General features: G+C 41.7%; 1 protein-coding gene across 40 annotated transcripts in view; it reads left to right on the top strand.

Moving 5' to 3' along the window:
- The window catches only part of FOXP1 (forkhead box P1), a 505685-nt gene that overhangs the window by 60891 nt on the left and 431956 nt on the right, over nt 1-12838 (top strand). The window lies entirely within an intron of this gene.

Genomic DNA, 12838 nt, shown 5'->3' with positions numbered 1-12838 from the left:
TGTTTTGCCTTGCTTCTATCCCAGTGACAAAATGGTATCACTGGTACACACGAGTGCTGTCTTATCACATATGCCTGCCTTGTTAGCTTGGCATCCCGTAGCGCAAAGTTTCCCATTGTTCAAGGTGAAACCCTAGATACCAAGCTTGGTTTCTCTACTGATGTGCATGATCCAGCCAAGTCAACTGGTGGGTGGGGGTGTGCCTGTTTCTCTATTAATGAAAGGTTGCCATTTGCCCCTGTTGTTGTCCATATGCAGTCCCCATTGTGACCCCTTACCGGTAGATGTGGAGTAATCCGGTTAGGCCCCTTTTGGGACTGGGCTGTCAGTTCCACTCTGTGAATTGGCTTGCAGTTGGTGCCGAAGGAGTATTGGAGCTAGTACTTTGAATTCCTCCCCGCAGCTCCACCAGCGTGCAGAGCAAAGTCACTAACAAACGGAGATCACTCACCTGGCACATCCCTTTTCTCTTTACTCCCGTCCCATGTCCCGCCTTTTACTTATGAACTGGGCGGGAGGGGGGGGGGACAAAAAGTCAGGAAAACAGGAATCATTTTATTTGCAAGAAAATTAAAGGATATGAATAAGGAGGCTTTTAAAAGCAGGAAATATGAGTAATTAATTTGCATTGAAGATGGGGCTATAAATTGTTTCTTGAAAATAAATTTGGGTTTCTGGCACATGTTTAATAATATCCCTCTGTGTATTAGGAAACCCATTTCAATTCAAAGATTATAAAAACACAGAAATTCACACATGAGTGAATTGTGTGGTTTTTTTTTTTAAGGTTCTGTGCTTCTTTCCCTCCCCCCCCCCAGCCCCCCCAGAGGTAGCATAATTACCATGTCATTTAGCAAAGATTATAATAACTGCTCAATTTTTACCGACTGGTGTAGTAAACCGTTGAATAATCCCATATGGCATCTCAAAGTATGTGTGTGTGTGTGAGAGAGATTTCTACCAGTTCCTTCATATATGAATTACCAACCTTTCTAATGTGACTGAGATCCTAAAATGGGGAGCAATTCCAGATTTCTCCAGTGATGTCTAGCTGGGCAAGAAAATTCTCAGTGCTCCATAGCAAACTGGTCTTTTGACTTTAGTGATGGTGCTAGCTAATTAATTTAGTTTCCAATAAAGCAGGCATAGAAAATTTGTATAGGTATATGGAAGATATTCTTTCCCTTCGTAAAGCTCTCCTTCTGTATTTACTTAAATCTCCTATAATAACCATAAATATAGAATTTGTGGAGTCTGAGTCCTGCTGTGAAAGACTTTAATAAAGATCTAGGCCTCTCTGAGCATGGCATAGGCTAAGTGCAAGAGCATATGCTATTATGATAACCCTGTGGCATTACCTGTAATGGGACTCTGTGTCTGTTCTTAGAAATAACACCCAGAAGAACGGAGAGACTTTAAAATGTATCCTTGAGAGAATAGGTTGAATTATGAAAGTGAAAACCTGTGGTTAACTAGTATCCCGAGTAGAGAAGAAGTGTTCTAGAAACCAGTTCTCTCAGTAGCTTCAGTATTAAAAAATTCAGGATGATTAATTCTCTCCAAACACTGGACTGAACAAAGAGAGGCATGTCCATATATCTTGTAAATCTGGCTGCTTTTAGTCCTCCTTTAAAATTTCGGGTCACACAATAGCCTTAAGATCTCTGAACAGAATCAGCTCCCTAAACACTTTAAAAAAAAAAACAAAAAAAAACCCCTGCAAAATAACAACATAAAATGAGCCAGGCATTTCTGAGCAACCATTGGCAAGGAACAGTTTGCCAGAAATGGTGCTGACACACTTATTTTAAGCCTTATCTTGTTTCTAGCTTCTAGTTGCATCATTACATCAATGTATTATTAACACCTTTCCCAGAATTCTCTCTAAGGGTGGAAAGTTGCCTGGCTGGTGTAAGGGTGACTTGCTTTTTCCATCTTCCTGTTCATCAGCCGCTAGAGGACAGCTCTGAGGAGCAGTCCTTTCCCCTGTTGCAGTAAGATCCACCTTTAAATATTATTACTCCTCCCCCCCCCCCGCCCCGTTAAGCCTTCGTGATGATGTCAGGAATTCATTCACACCCTGTAGATTTTAGAACTTTCCAGCTTATTGAGTAACAAAATGTGATTCCTGCTAATTGTGTTGACTGAATACTTAGAGCCTTTGGAAGAAAAGAGTTCTTCTTTTTAAAGCCTAGCATCTACTTGTGTACTATTTTATGGCAGGCAAAGGTCATCTGGGGCAAGCAGCCAGAACAGTGAATTGCTTCATTGCAACGCGTAAGAAAATGAAACCAAAAGGGACGGTAAAGGTTTAAACAAATTGCTCATCGTTACCAATTTTTAAAGTCAAGAAATTGGTGCTGTATACGTTTTTTTTAAATTGGAGATAACCATGCTTGCCCAATAAATTGACTTAAGAACAGAACAAATCAAAATAATGGTTTGGTGCTTAAAGTCTGGATTTTCAACAAGATTTCGCACAGCTTCACCCATGCAGTTCAGTGGTCTGAACCCCAAGCTAATTGGAGAGTTATAAAACTGCTACTTTTCTTTTCAGCTACTTAGCGTCCTTTAGAGAGTTACTGTGTTTTATGAGCATTCCGAGCAGACCTCCCCGCCCCCCCATGTAGGAAGGGGTGCTGTAATCTACATTACAGCTGCCATTATTCCAAAAGAGGAAGTCTAGATGGGACATCACTTGGTTCTTAGGCCTGGTCCACACTAATCCCCCACTTCGAACTAAGGTATGCAAATACGTTAATAACGTAGCTGAATTCGAAGTACCTTAGTTCGAACTTACCGTGGGTCCAGACGCGGCAGGGAGGCTCCCCTGTCGATGCCGCGTACTCCTCTCGCCGAGCTGGAGTACTGGCATCGACGGCGAGCACTTCCGGGATCGATCCGGGATTGATTTATTGCGTCTAGACAAGACGCAATAAATCGATCCCAGAAGATCGATTGCTTACCGCCGGACCCGGAGGTAAGTGTAGACCTACCCTTAGTTATCTGTAGGGGTTTATGTTGTTTACAATGCTCCTTTGATGGCAGGGAAGCAAGGAATCATAGCTCTGTTTCTGGTCATATTCACACTAGTGTATCTATCAGGAGTACATTTACTGAAGTCACTGGAGTTGTACTAGCATATACCCATGGAACTGAGCTTGGGATTCAGCCCCAAGACCAGAAGTTCAACTTGGTTCTTTTGCATCAGAGTATGGGGGACAACTAGTCAGCTATTGGGCTAGGTCTTAACAGCAGATACTGCTAGGACAAAAGTGCTGTCTCCCTTACTACTGTGAAACATCAGTGGCTTAAACACTTTGAGCAAAACAAACTTTCTAGCCAGGAAACTTTTCTACTTGGGGGGGAAAAAGTAATTTTAACAATTTAATATACTCCATAATATGTTTTATAAGCTGGTGTGGATGATCCTAAGTATTTTGGTCTTTTTCATAACACAATGAACCTAATATTGGTAAAAATACAGATCTTAGATGCCACCATAAAGAGAAGCTAGATTTAATAAACAGTTATGAATGTTGGCAGCTGCCTATCAGATTGTATAACATCGACTATAGCACACGAAGACAGTGTCAACTTACATTTTATCTCCGAAGTATTTTCAAAGCGTTTATTTTGCTTTCTCCTGAGTCCTTAACCTAATTTAAGTTATATAATTGCCTGAATATTTTTCCACAGAGCTAATTGGCTCATTGCCAGTGTGGAAACCATTGTCTGACTTGATGATGATCAGAAATTAACATGACATTTGCGTGGTGGTAATGAAATATTAGTAATGTAATTCATGACTGTAAGAGAGACCATCGTCCCCCACCTATGATCAGCAGGAGGGGCTCGGCGCATGATGAAGTGCTCCCAGCAGGCACCTCACAGCAGTGGCTAGCCAATCTCTCTGTCAAATTTAGTTTTAAATTCTTCAGACAAAGCTGTAATGCTTACCAATTAATTACTACAAATGTCAATTAAAAATCTACCAAATAATATGGTAAGATTAAATTTCAATTAAAAAAATTACGTTTAACAAAGAAGATATAACATTATTTTAATGAATTCTGCTGAAGGTGACAGTTTATCTAAATATATTTATACTGTGTAGGTGGATCTAAATTCATTGGATAATGTTAACCATGTTACTTCATATACAAATTAGTTGTGAAAATTATTTCCACTGTGGCTATGTCCTGGAGGTGATGGGGCGTCAAGGGGCATTTCTCATCCTGAGAAGAAAGGGGAATTTTGAGCCTTTTAAGTACAGAAATCTTTTCACGCTTAAAATGAAAGATCTGTCGTAAACCTTCTTATTAGCTGAATTCATGGTATATCTCAGTGCTTTATATTTATAAAACTGAATATAGATTTTTGATAGTGGAATAGAACGAGACCTAACTTTGTTGTGACTGTATTTATTTTCTTACAATAGTTTCCCAGTTAAATCTGCTTTGATGTAGATGTTTTCCATTCTTCCTATGAGCCTGCTAACGGAATTATTTTATGCACACATCTGCCTGTGAAGGTAGTAGATTGTAAATGGTGAGAGGGTTTTAATTGTATGGCCCCTAGCAAAGACCCCAGTTCAGCAAGCTATGCAAGTATGTGCTTACATTTTAAGCACATGAGTAATTCCATAAATCAGTGGGATTACAAATGTTTAAAGGTAGGCGTATGCCAAAGTACCTTGCTGAATCGTGGCCAAAATGGAACTGGCAAAGTAAAACTCATGTACCATTATAAACTTTTGTATTTACTTATAGTGTATATATGAAAACTTTTTAAATAAAACAATAACGTATTAGAATCAGAATGTTTATGTGTTTTCTGTGTTAATTTCATAACTGAAATTATATATCGGAAGTGACAAGATGTTTTATTCAACATAGAAAATCTGCTGTCTGCTAAAGGATGCAATACATAAAGTCCTTGGAATCTTGGGTTAAAATGCAAAGATATTGAAAGCCTCTGCATTCTGGAGGGTTCAGAGAGGCCTTCATTCTGATTGATGGAGAGTAGTCCCCACCCAAGCATAGAAGTCATGAAGGTATGGAGGCACACAATTGAGAGCTAATATTTATTCTCTGTCCTCATAATGCTAAATACCAGGGAGTAGCTTAGGACACTAGAGAAAGAAATCAGGTTTGTTAAATATACTAACCCTAGTCTGATTTATTTCCATCCGCTTTTATTACTTCCTCTTGGCACTGTCCTATCTGAAACGGCATATAGGGAACAGGACATAAAAGAAGACCAGTATTTTTCATTGTTTCAAACCAAAGCTGGAAAAATCCACCCTACAGTAGCAAATTAAATGCTTTCTCTTGCTAGTGTGGGGGCCTGAGGCATAAATCCTGCTGAAATTGAAGTATCTTTTTAAAAAATGAAATTCTAGCCCCCCCTGTGGCTGGGAAGAAAAGTTACCAAATATAAAGCAATGCCGTGTTCCTGAGTCTGCAGATAAACTGCTCCAGTGGCTGTACTGCTGCTCAAGCTTTGCCAAGCGGTGGCTGAATGACACTGACAAGACTTGGTTTTATTTTTGCTGTATAGAAGTGCCTGTGAGCAGCATTGACAGCTGTAAATGGATCTCACGCCATGCGACTGCCTGATAAAGCTATAAACCGCTAAAGAGGGGGGCACTGGTGCTTCTCATGGGGGTGGGTGGGTCCAAGGAAATGGAGACCGTGGAAGGAATAGTATAGCAGAAACATCTTCTTCCCACCCTCTTCCAGCAGTCAAGGGGCTGGGCGAAAGTTAGAAGTGCAGACTCCTACTCGTTCATCAGCAGCCAGGAAGCTGTAAATGGGAGAGAAAACAGAAAGCTATTTCTCTCTCCCAGCAGCTAGAGGGGGGAGTGGAGGTTCACAGTTACTGGATGCCTGTTGGCCAGAGGCTGATACGGCAGCTGGGCTCTGAAGCTGGCTCTTCTCAAGGATCTGTCTTCCCTGAGGCTTTTTGCCTTTTTTTCCTCAGTCCTGAGAATGTGCTTGTACCTTCAGGTTGACTTTCTTCTGGCACTTGTCGAACAGTACTGTGTGTGGGTGCCCTGAGGAATGTGTAATCTTGGCGCTTTCCAGACTGCCAGAAGGTGTACGTTTTATATTCTCTCCAGGAATTCTACCTCCAATAGGAAAAGGATTTTCCCTCGTTCTATCAGTCAACTAAGCATTTGAGACAAGAACATTCTTCGTTTTCAGTGGGGCTCACGTCTGTCTAGTGAGCCCTTTGGTTGCCCGGTATTAGGAAGATCAAGAAGCAGAGGCCTTTAGTAGCCTTATTAAATACCTTTGGTTGATGGAGGGATGAGCCCTTCTGATGTGCATTTGTTACAAGTTCTCTTTTGACCAGTGATGTTTTTTTTAGTATAAGCCATGGCAGCTGCAGTGAATCTCAGGAAAACTAAACTGGGAGAGGGCATCAAAATAGACTTCTGCCATGACCGCTGACCTTTATTTATCAGGAAAATCCAAGTTTGCAACCGGTAAGCTGAGTCTTACAAATATACAGACTTCTTTTAGGAAAAAATCAGTGTCCACTGCAAAACCTTCCATTCTAAAGAGACAAAAATTATCCTATGTAGCCTATATTAATTCAGGTGTCCTTAAGAGATGGATAACTGCTCCCACCAGGACATTCACATGACAAAGAACCACCATGTCAGGTCAGAAGAGACAGAGGTCACTGTGAAAGAATTTATCCCTGTCTTCACATCGTACACACTATTGTAATCTTTGTACAAAGTATGTTATGTAAGGTATTAATTGAAAACTCATAATTTGCTAGTCAGTATTATCCTGATAAAAGTATGTGTGGCAATACAGTGTGTGGAGTTAAGATTCCCCTGTACGATGTTATTAACACACTTTCTAAACCCCACAGCCTTGCCAAAGCAGAAGTTGGCAAACAGGTCTGATCTAAACAAAGGAATGTATGCTCTGCTTAACTTGCATTTAAGTAGTAAACAGAATCATCAAGCAGGAAGGGAAGACAAAGGAAGTTCAAACAGGTAGAAAAAACCAGTAGGGAACATCCTTCCATATAGACTTTCTCGTGGAAGTTTTTCAAGAGGGGGGTTGTAACTATAAAAAGAAGAGGCAAACATCCCAAGGGACCCCTCTTACGCTCCCTGCCCATCGCATTCATAGCACCTGAAAAGACAAAGGAAGCAGCTGTTGGACTCTGGGGCAGGGGTCCTGGCCTGAAGAGTTTGGTCAGACGGCTGTAAGCATGTGGTGAGAGAGCTTTGCTTTGAATCTAATATCGTTTCTTGAGTTAGGCACTAAAAAGCATTTTATCTTTTATTTTTCTTATAACCATTTCTGACTTTTATGCCTCATTTTTTGTACTCACTTAAAATCTCTCTTTGTAGTTAATAAACTTGTTTTATTGTTTTATCTAATCCAGTATGTTCAAGTTGAAGTGTCTGGGTAACTCCATTTACGGTAACAAGTTGTGTGCATATCTGGGCTTTGGAGCGGAGTCCGGAGCTGGAGCGCGGACCAGTAGGTTTTATGCCCGGAGCTGGAGCGGAGCCAGAGAGGAGCAATTCAAAAATTTGATTGCTCCAAAGCCCTGGTGCATATTATTCCCTTAAAGAAATAAAGGACTTAATGTACACCTCTACCCCGATATAACGCTGTCCTCAGGAGCCAAAAAATCTTACCGCGTTATAGGTGAAACCGCGTTATATCGAACTTGCTTTGATCCGCCGGAGTGCGCAGCCCCGCCCCCCCAGAGCACTGCTTTACCCCGTTATATTTGAATTTGTGTTATATTGGGTCACGTTCTATTGGGGTAGAGGTGTATTTGTACTTTCCAGGAGAGGGCTGGATAGTACAGTATATACGTTTCTGGGGAGAAATCTGAGACCAGGAGTGTGTTGGGGTCACTCTGTGGTAATTTTTAAGGATGGTAAGAGCCTAGGTGTGGCTGGCTGGTTGCAGCACACACACAGACATAGCTGTGAGTGACTTGCCTGCTGGAGGGTGTTTCTGAGCAGCAAGGCTTGTAAAGGGCACCCCAGGTTACAGGGCAGGGTGATACAGTTACTCATTGGTCTGGATTGTACCCTGATATGTCAGTCATGCAATGGTAGAAAGGCAGCACACTTTGGTAGACGTAGTCATACCACGGCTTACGATACACAGACATGGGCCAAACAAATCGTGAATGTTTGACTCAGTGAGAAACTTCAGAAAGTTCTCTGAGCTGATCATGGGCTACCCTCTTAGTAGAAGCTACTGGAAGTTTTGCTGTTGGCTTCCAGGAATGCAGGATAAGACCCTTAGTCCTAGCTCTGCTGCATGTGGTTGGAAAGGGGTCTGAAGGGTTCCTTCAGTAGGAAAACATGAGACTTAGGTCTCATTATACCATCACTCCGATAAAGCCCATTGCGGGACAATATGCAGATGAAATGCCTTTTATACTCCATTAATAATCTTTTCCAGCAGAGCTTTTTTGTTGTTGTTTTTTTTCATGATTTCAGTGCATGAACAAACTTAGCTGAGGACTGTTTGCCAGGAAAATTCCTGTTGTAGATAGTTATGGACAATGTCTGTTCAGCATGGTTGGGCAGTCATCAACTAGCTGAGGGTTTTTTTTAATGTAAAACAAAGCGGTAATGTCCAATGGATGTGGGCACTCTGCCAGCCCCTTTGGATGTGTCCGTTCAGTATTGCTTCCAAGGCCTGTTGTTCTAGGTCTTCATGGATTGAGCTCTCAGATCAAGATAAGTATATATCTTTGCCTAGACTTACTTATGAGGGGAAGATCCCTTGGAGAAGACTGCGACTGAGATACCCCTCAGCTTTTTTGATAACATGCTTCAGAGACACAGTGCAGTCCCTGAAGCATATTGGGTTCCTTTGGTATGAATGATGTACTTTGAGCCTGATTCTTTTCATGATGAAGTTAGTGGCAGATGTTTTTCTGTCTAGGCAGGTGTGACAGGTTGGATCACGGAAACCCTCTTGGGAGCTGCCACCTGGCATGCCAAGACTACTTCTACCCCTGCTTTCCCTGCCAGCTCAGGACTCCAGCACCCTGTTTTGCTGAGCCAGACACACCCGTCTGCTCCACCAAAGACCCCAGGGTCTGAATTACTTACCCCAAAGCTGCAGGTTTACCTGAAAGCAGCTAACAGAAGTGTTCCTGTCTTTAACACTCAGATGCCCAACTCCCAATGGGGTCTAAACCCAAATGAATCCATTTTACCCTGTATAAAGCTTATACAGGGTAAACTCATAAATTGTTCACCCTCTATAACTCTGATAGAGAGATATGCACAGTTGTTTGCTCTCCCAGGTATTAATAACTAACTAAATAGTTAATATTTAAAAAATGATTTTATTAAATACAGAAAGTAGGATTTAAGTGGTTCCAAGTCGTAACAGACAGAACAAAGTAAGTCACCAAGCAAAATAAAATAAAATGCGCAAATCTATGTCTAATCAAACTGAATACAGATAAGATCCTCACCAGTTCCAGAATGCTCCCTTTTACGGGCTAATCTCCTTTTAGCCTGGGTCCAGCAATCACTCACACCCCTTGCAGTCACTGTCCTTTGTTCCAATTTCTTTCAGGTATCCTGCGGGGGTGGAGAGGCTCTTTCTTTAGCCAGCTGAAAACCAAATGGAAGGGTCTCCCAGGGGTTTAAATAGACTTTCTCTTGTGGGTGGAGACCCCCTCCTCACTCCTATGCAAGCAAAGTCCAGCTCCAAGATGGAGTTTAGGAGTCACCTGGGCAAGTCATATGTCCATGCATGACTCAGCTTTTACAGGTAGCATCCATTGTTTACATGCTACCTTGAACGTCCTCAAGTAGAATTCTTATGTGGATTGGAGCATTCCAAGATCCATTGTCCTTTAAGTGTTTCTTGATTAGGTACTTAATTTCAACATTCCTTTCTCCAGGAACTGACCAAATGCTCTACTAAGGTTATTTAGAAATCAAGCCACTACACAGCCAACATTCATAACGTCAAATACAAAAATGATGCATGCAAATAGGAGTAATACATTCAGTAGATCATAATGTTTACGGAGATATGTTACATGGCATATGTAGCATAAAACACATTCTAAACATATTTCCATAGAGCCGTATAGGAGGTACCCTCACAGCAGGTACTTGCCTGGCCCCATAACTGAATGATCAAAGTGTCAGTGCCCAATTGACTTGAGAGGCAACAGGATCTGACCCTCTTGCAGTCAAAAATGATGTCTGAGGTCTTTGCTTTGTATTGTTACCACTGAAGCGCTGACAAAACCAATAACGCAACTGCTGCTGTTCTGAGGGAAAAAAATGACTAAAGCTGAAGAGGAGAAAACAAAATTTATGAATGAAAGAAACCGCAACCTCATTATTTTCCCCTTAAAAAAACATGTTGCCCTTCTATTTGTTTCCATGTGGAATTACTCTTTGGGCTAGGGAAGATTTTTCTTCAGGCTTACTTTAAATAATTTACAACAGTCCTGTTTAAGATCAAATCCTTAGGACTTTACTCTGTATTTTTATATTTATATATATTAAAATAAAATAAAAAAATGCTGGCAAAATTCCCAATGAAATCAATAGGGACTTTTTTCCTGAGTAAGGAATGAATAAAGACTAATTCCCTTTGAGTTAGTTGGGAATGTAAATGCAGGAAAAAGCCTCAGTTGTGGCTTATAACCCCCCTTTCCTGTTGAATAATTTGTCATGTCAGACAATGTGATTGTTGATCTTTAATGCACTGGAAACACTCCTCCACACCGTGGCTCAGTGCACACCTGAAGTGTCTTCAGCCATCATAACACACGGGCTTTTGTACCTTTATGGCTTAGTTACTCACTTTTCGGAGACTTCAACAAAAACTCACGCACCATTCAGTGAGTTAAAGACGGTGTCATTTGTAGAGATTTGGCCTTAACCTGGAATTTCCATGTTTTTGTGGGTTTAAGTCAAACCTTAACATTACTTCTGTGTAATGTTTTTGTGGTTTAATGTTCTTAAGGTTTGTTTTTTTACAGTATTTCTTTTCAGTTCTGTCAGTGAAGTGTATGAAAGTTGACAAGTGTAAATATGTAGTTAGACAATTTAAAAAGTGTATTATTTACTGATCGACCATAATGGCTCCTTGGAGCCATTATACTCAATCATATCATGTCAATCTGCAGAAGTTATTATGATGGTAGTACAGATATGCATATTTTTTTAAAAGAGAAAAACATTGTGCTTGTGTAAAAGCTGTTTTTAATTGTCAATATGTTCTCTTCTTTTTTTTAAATATCAATAGTTTAGCCCATAGTATGGCTAACAGCCTAAAAAGGTAAGAATAAGCTTGTAGGAAGACCAAAAAAAAAAAAAAAAGCTATAACTGGTACATCAGTGTGTGGCTTATTTCTATATTCTAGTGTGGCTGGTTATGTCATCCACACTTTTAGGGGAAATCTAGAACCCTTAACTCGGGTCTTGGCCGGTATAAAGCTTTCCATTAGATCCCTGCCTTTTTTTGGTCTACTACTGCATAGTCTTTCCCTGTTTTCTTGGTTGTGCGTATAACATTAGCAAATGGCCGCTCTGAGAATACAGTGCAATGCAACCTATGTTAATGCTGTGTTCTTCCTGTAGTGTGCCACAAAAAGTACCTTAGGGCAGTGGCTTTCAAACTGGGTCATGACCCAGTACTGGGTCGTGGAATATAAGGCACTGGGTTGCGATGGCTCTGGCCAGCACTGCCAACTGGGCTGTTAAAAGTCCTGTCAGTAGTGCTGCCCGTCTAAGGCAGACTAGTCCCTACCTGTTCCAACACCGCGCTGTGCTCCGGAAGTGGCCAGCAGCAAGTCCAGCTCCTAGGTGGGGGGCCCACACGGCTCAGCACGCTGCTCCGAGCACCAGCTCCGCACTCCCATTGTCTAGAAACTGGCCAATAGGAGCTAGGGTGGGGGGGAACGGTGCCTGCGAGCTGTTACCAGATTTGCCCATTACTTTGGGGTATGCTCATTTATTTGGGTTACTCCTCTGGGGAAGGGGGGTCTGTAATCCTGTCAATGTACTGCTTGTGTCACTTGTGTTTACATATGGAGCTCTACTTCTCCCTTCTGCAAGTCCCCTCCCAATGGAGCTATCCTGCAGGACCTAGAGTCCCTAGGGCTGAGTTACTCCCACTCCAGAACCGGATGAACACCCACACACCCACACGTACATTAACAGAGCAAGTCTGAGCAGACCGGGTCAATCAGCACTGTCAAGCTGACCCCTTATATGTCTCTGGACTCACTGGGCTGGAGGAAGCAGCACTTTCAAGCTGTTGCCCTTATGCGTCCCAAATTCAGCACATCCCTATCTCCATTCCCCCAACACAATTGTACTGGCAGTAACCTATTTGATGAGCAAACCCTACAGTATTTTGGGCGCTGCAGGGATCTTTAGCTTAGGTAAAAGAAGCATTGCTGTAGAGCGAATGGGGGAAGCTAAAAACACAAATGAGTAAAGTTCAGCAAGAGAGAGAGAAGCAACCAACTTAATTTATTGAATAATAGTAATAACTATACAAGGAGAGCTAAACCAACATAACATACATGATTAAAGGTTAATACCTAAGGTAGAAAGGAAAACAGAGAGGGGGGGGTGTCTCACCCACTCCATGAGGCTTGAACTGGTCAGGGTTCCCAGATGATGGTGGTAGCTGAGGGTTCTGAATGCTGGAGACAGGCAGAGCCCCCAGCACGATCAGTCAGGAGATAGAATTCCAGTGGAACTGATGCATAGTGTGGATCTAAGCATCAGAACCCTGACTAGAGGGTGAGTAGGGATTTTTGTAGAGAAATTACAATGGTTCAAGGG

Source organism: Chrysemys picta, chromosome 7 (assembly GCF_011386835.1).
Source record: "Chrysemys picta bellii isolate R12L10 chromosome 7, ASM1138683v2, whole genome shotgun sequence".
Lineage (NCBI taxonomy): Eukaryota > Metazoa > Chordata > Testudines > Emydidae > Chrysemys > Chrysemys picta.
Note: the sequence above shows the minus strand (reverse complement) of the source record. Positions and strands in the feature narration are given on the sequence as shown.